This window comes from Melozone crissalis, unplaced genomic scaffold (genome assembly GCF_028551555.1).
Source record: "Melozone crissalis strain CALT ecotype California unplaced genomic scaffold, PUWL_Pcris_2 ptg000026l_1, whole genome shotgun sequence".
NCBI classification, from domain to species: Eukaryota; Metazoa; Chordata; class Aves; order Passeriformes; family Passerellidae; genus Melozone; species Melozone crissalis.
Genome location: NW_026535804.1, coordinates 4,466,243 through 4,472,573, shown reverse-complemented (window position 1 = coordinate 4,472,573; position 6,331 = coordinate 4,466,243).

The window sequence follows — 6,331 nt, the reverse complement described above, 5'->3', positions numbered from 1 at the left end:
TCTTGCTGTCCCTGATCTCCCAGCACTGAACCCCTTAAGTCCTTCTACCTATGAGTCCATATTTTTAAAGATTTTGTTATATTTGTCTTTAAAATGAAAAACCAACAGGACTTTGCTTCCTGACCATTTGGACACCTCTAAAAGAGGGACTTGAACACCAAAGGGGTACAGTCCCACCGAAACAGCACTGGAAAATCTGCACTTGCTATTTCTTTAGGTGAACTAAAAAGATGTTGCTCCTCTGTGTAACTGCCATCACCTAGTCCTTCCTGAAACAAGCAATTCTCATATCCCAAATGTTCTTCCCTAGTATCTACCCTATTGTGGAGCATCCCTTGGGTTTATGGGATGAGAAAATTACTTTATATTCATATCAGCTACTCCTTCCCCTCTCCCAAGGGCTCTTTTAGCTGATGCTATTCAGGAACTCCAACATATCCTAAATAACCCATGAAAGTAGAGGTTTTCTCCCACCACACCAGCAGCATAGTCTCTATTTCCATATAGCCTAGCTGGAATTTGAAGTCTGGGCTCCAGGAAGAAATGGTTCCCACTGTGGCAGGCTCAGCACACTCAGCTCCCATGACCCTCCTAGTGGTAGGTAGTGCCCAGCATTAATAATCTGTAACAGCAGGTTTCCAGTCTGAGATCTGCCCAGGCTCTGCAGGGTCTCTGGTTATTGTCAGGCCTGTGGCTGCTGTTTGTGGCCATCTCAGCTGCCATGATTGCTGGGAATCTGTTGGTTTACAACAGGGAAAAACCATTGCACACCGCCCAGAACATCCACTCCCAGCCCGTTTCCTTCGGTAGAACACTGCTGCTCTGGATCAGCAGCAAGGCCCTGGAGCTGGGCTGCCATGGACTGGAGGAGCTCTCCTGAAGCACAGGAGCATGGCCAGGTGAGGATCCTGTCCCAGCACAGCCCAGGGGCCCTGGAGCAGTGCAGCTCCCAGGAATCCTGGGCTCCCAGCCCTTGGGAGCAGCCTCTGTGTGCCTTGGCTCTGCTCCGCTGGGCTGGCTGAAAGCAGAGCAGCAATCAGGTGCCCAGCAGGTGAGTTTGCTCAGCCTCCCTCACCCTACTCTGGGGTCATTAATGGTTTGGGGCAGTGCTCTGTAACTACCAGACTTGGAGCTGTGGTAATTAGGCAGGCAGTTAATCACTTTGGATGAAGTGCTCCCTAAGTGCATGGCAGGAGGGATTTACCTGGGTTGGGTGAAGTTGTTAAGAGATGATGAGGTGGCTGAGCAGTTCAGTCTAGTCTGAAAAGCACTCACTAAAAATGCTTTTGTTTGCTGCCAAGCACCCCTTATCTGCAGAAAGCAGCTCATGTCATGTCCTGCTGTGTAGGAAGCACCACTCAGCCACAAGGCTTTCCCCAGAGCCTTGTGAGTTGCTCAGGAGGAGCCAGGTAGGATTTTTGACTTTTCCTCCCTTCCCAGGCACAGGGTGATGGTGCTGCACTGTGCCTTTCCCAGAGCAGTTATTTCAACACAGCTGCTGTTCCCTTTGCTGGCAGTGGAGTTGGTAAGAAATGTTTAAAGTTAAGTCAGTTGCTTCAATTTTTGGGCTAGGTTTGTTCTAGTGTTTTATTTATGTTTCTGGACTGGATGAATGTCCTTGGTATTTATTTTTACTGCAGATCTTTTAAAAACAAAACAAAAAGGAAGCTCTTCTGCAAACGGTTTGTCTGGTACAACATGAGCATTGTTTGCATAGAGCAAACAGCACAGCATTGACTTTACAGCATGTATGCAAAGGCAGGGAAATGATTCCCACAGCAGAATTCATCCATCTTTCCATGGATTCATCCACACAAATGTGCCTCCAAGCTGGCTGTCACCACACAGAGGCCATGAGATGCAAAAGCACAGCTGTCAGGTTGTGCTGAAATTGGTTTTTTTAGATTGCAGTTACTAAGAGAGCACATGTGTGCACCTGCATGAAAAACAGGAGTGCAGAAGTTTGGCTTCTGTAAATTAGATGTGACTTTTGAGTATTTAAACAAGTAGAACATAATTCTGAAATCGTTTGTGGCAACTTCAGGTGGAAAGCAGTCCCACCCTGAGACATCACTGGGCTGCAGAACCATCAGCCCCTTCTTCTGTCACTGAAATTCCCCAAAAATTGAGTAAAATAAAACTCCTTAACACCAATGTAGTGTTAAGAAGAGGCATCATTTATTACAGGATAAGCTCCACCTAACGTGCACATGATTCTCTACAAGTGCATTGCTTATATACAATCACCACATGCATATTTTAAGTGCCCATTACCATAAAACCCTCCCCATGCTCCCAGGTTCAGGGTTTTTTATAGCTTTGTTTTGGCTGCAGCTGCATTCCTAAGCCAGATGTTTTAGGAATTCAATAGGTCCTTGCTGAGAAAGCAGCTCCTGCATGCCCCATTTCTTTTTGCTAAAAATACAAAGGCACTGCAGAAATTGGATTAACCCTTTTGGTATCAATTCTCCCCTTTGAAATATCTCAAATTTCTTAAGGCCATTTGATAAGTTCCAACTTGATTTCTACCTATATAGAAATAGATATATTCCCACAAGATTATGACTGATCATTTTGCAAACACAGCCAACAGCAGTACTGATAATTATTACAACTACAATTACAGTCATGCTGATTTCCAGTATTCCAGCCAGCCCTCCTGTCAGGGACCATCACACTATTCCTTGAAGAATTTTATTGAACCAAATAGTTTCAGGATAGCTTTGCTACCCTCAGCCCACATTTTGTGGTCTCTGGAGATCATCTGTTACATTTGGGATGTGTACACACAACGTTCTCTATCCAGTTTTAAATATCCACAACCCCCTTCCTCTTTGGCCAGCAATAGATTTAAGGGCATTCTGTTTTGTAATGTCAGATTATCAGATTGAATCACCATTGACAGATTTACAGGGATAATTCCCCAAGGAATAGGTTCCCCTGCTGAGCTGGGGATAGGGAGGCAGGCTGTAATGCTGGACAAATTGTTCATCTTACCAAACCCTTGGATTCAAGTCCATATTAAATTTTCTTCTTCATTTACTTTCAAACTAAATTCTCTTCAATATTAAATTTTCTTCAAATTTTCTTCGGAAAAATTTCATGATAATTTAAAACTATATTTTAAAAAAAATAAAATTTAAAATAATTTTAAAACAATTTTAAAATAATTTTAAAATTCTTTTATCTCCACCTAAAGATAAAATAATTCCCATAAATATTAGTCTATACATTTTGCTGCTCCTTTACAGATGTCTTCAACATTTTCAGCTGGAAGGGTCTGGTGTTTTCCACGATTCAGTCTGAGTCAGGAGTCCTCTTAATTTGGGAGCAATTTATCCAGGAGTTAATTGCTTTCACTTTCACAGCTGGTCTTGTAGTCAAGAGAACCAGAGAAGGTCCTTTCCACTGCTCCTGTAGGGGCTCAGGTTTCCAGATCTGCATGGGTATGTGATCCCCACGCTGCAATGAGTGAACTGGGGCATCTAGGGTAAGAGGTTCTGAGAGAATGACAAACCTTTTTTGCTCATTCAAGGGTTTCCCTAATAAAATTCCCTAATAAAATTAAATAATGTTCTCTTTCCCAATTCCAAATTTGTTCCTCAGATCCAGAGAAAGCTGCAGCAGAATATGATCTCCCAAACATCAGTTCATATAGGCTCACCTGCAGGTTAGTGTGGGGCTGTACTCTAACTCACAGCAAGCCTGTGGCCATTTTAAGAAAACCTCCTGACACATTTTGCCAATCTGCCTCTTTAAAGTTTGAATCTTTCACTCAACCCTTCTGCTAGATTGCAGTCCCCATGGAGCATGTAAATCCCAACTCTTACCCAACTGCTTACCAAGTTGCTGTAACACTTCAGGTATAAAATGGGGACCCCAATCAGTGACATCCCAATAGGAACTCCTGACCAGGGTATGATTTCTTTGAGGAACACCTTGGGGACTTTCCTGGCCTTTGTGCAGCAGGGGAAAACTTCTGGCCACCTGGAAAAGGTGTCCAATGAATAATACCAGGAGATACCAGTACTGTTGTTGGTGTGGCAGTTCAGGAAAAACAATTTGCCAGTAATCCCTGGGGGTGTTTCCTCTGTTAGTGATCCATGGAGGCAGTCCTTTTGAAATCAAAGAATTATTTTTAAGATATATCAGGTACTTTTCTGTAACTGACTAGACACCTTTTGTCATAGGGACACTGGTATCAGAGTCCTTGGACCAGTCACCATAGCACTGATTCCCCAGTGGGTTTGTTGGTATTTGTCCTTGACAATTTGCAATATCACTTGGGGTGAGACTATGATCTGTTTTTTGGGAGTTATCAGCCATCCACCCTCTCTATTCTGGGCTTTTAGGTAAGTTGCTAATTTTAAATCTGCCTGGCTATACCCAGGACTAACTTCTGGGAGTGAAACAGCTTTCTTAGGTATTAATGCCAGGATGCCTTGTTGTGCAACCTCTTGTGCAGATTTATCAGCAAGTCTGTTTCCTACAAGAATTTGGGAATCCCCATGCTGGTGTGCCCTGCAGTGTAGCACAGATACTTCTCTGGGTAACTGGGTGGCATCAGGGAAGGACAATATCTCTTGTGTATATTGATCAGAGATCCCTGTGCTGTTAATAGGCCTCTTTCCTTCCACATGGTTCCATGGGCATGAACAACTCTAAAAGCATATTTTGAGTCAGTCCATATGTTTACTCTTCCTCCTGCTGCCAATTCCAGGGCTCTTCACAGCACTGAGCTCTGCCTGCTGTGCTGAGGTGTCCATGGGCAGTGGTGCAGCTTCTATCACCTTGGCTGTTACTATGGCATAGCCAGCATTTTATTTGCCATCTTGCACTAAGCCACCTCCTTCTGTAAAGAATTCTGGATCTTCACTTGGTGCATCTTGTAGGTCTGGTCAGCTTACATGAACTTGCTCAACTGTGTGTAGGTAATGCAGGGTCAGCTGCTCTTCTCCTTGCTTTGGGATGTTCAGGACTTGGGCTGCATTTACCACTGTGGTTACTTTCAACTCCACATCTTCTTGCTCCACTAGAACACTCTGATATTTCAGCATATGCCATGGGGAAAGCCAGTGCCCCCCTTTTCAGCAAACACAGTGGTTATGGTGTGTGAAGTGTGCACTGCTATCTTTTGTCCCAAAGTCAATATCCTGGCCTCTTGGATGAGGAGAACAGTCACAGCCACAGCTCGCAGGCATCGGGGCCATCCCTGGCTGACCTTGTCCAGCTGTTTTGAAAAGCACCCCACAGGAAGTCTCCCACCTTCTGAGCCAGAACTCTGAGGGTGAGGTGCTGCCATTCCTGCCCAAAAAGCTCAAAGGGCTTTGTTAAGTCTGGAAGTCCTAAGGTGGGTGCAGACATCAGGGCCATCTTCAGGTGACAGAACATATGTTCACCCTCAGGAGCCCAAATCAAAGGTCCTTTGGGGGCCTCCTTTAAAAGCTCAATGATTTGACCAAAAGTCCATAATTTAAAACCCACAATCTTCACCATCCAGCCACAGCCAGGGATGCTGTTAAATCTCAGGCAATTGCAGGTTGGGGTACTCAGCAGATGGCCTCTTTTCTGTCCATTCCCAATTTCCACTGTCCTGGTATTATTTCAAGCCCTAGGTAGGTAACTTCCTGGCTCATGATTTGAGCTTTTTCCCAAAATACTTTGTAACCTCCTTGGCCTAGGAAATTTAGAAGACTGATAGTCAATTCCATGCACTTTTCATTAGTAAGATATCACCAACATACTGCAGGACCCTTCAGGGTTCTCCTTTTTCCAGGTGTCTAATTCTTTTGCCAGTTGGCTCTCAAAAATCGTTGGATTATTTCTAAATCTTTGTGGTGACACAAACCAGGTAAGTTGAGTCTTCCCACCAGTTTGAAGATTTTCCCATTCAAAAGCAAAAATGCCCTGGCTTTGCTTACCAAGAGGTGTGCAAAAGAAGGCATCCTTCAAACCTAACACTGTAAACCATTGGTGATATTCTGTAAGGGATGTTGATAGGGTAAAGGGACTGGCTAGAACAGGGTGGATATCCTGGAATATTTGATTTATTGCTCATAGGTCCTGTACCAACCTGTGTATTCATCCCTGACTTTTTAACTGGCAAAATCAGAGTGCTCTGACATTGTATCAATAATCCAAATTCCCTTCAATTTTCTATTAGTCTCTTGATTCCTCTCTGGATACTAACTTTAAAGGATATTGTTTCTGCTTTACTGGTTTTCATCCAGGTTTCAGGGTAATACTTACAGGCTGAGCTTGTTGGGAATGGTCTGGAGTTCTACTGGTCCAAGTTAAGAGTTTACTGCATTTTCTGTTATTTCTGGTATTC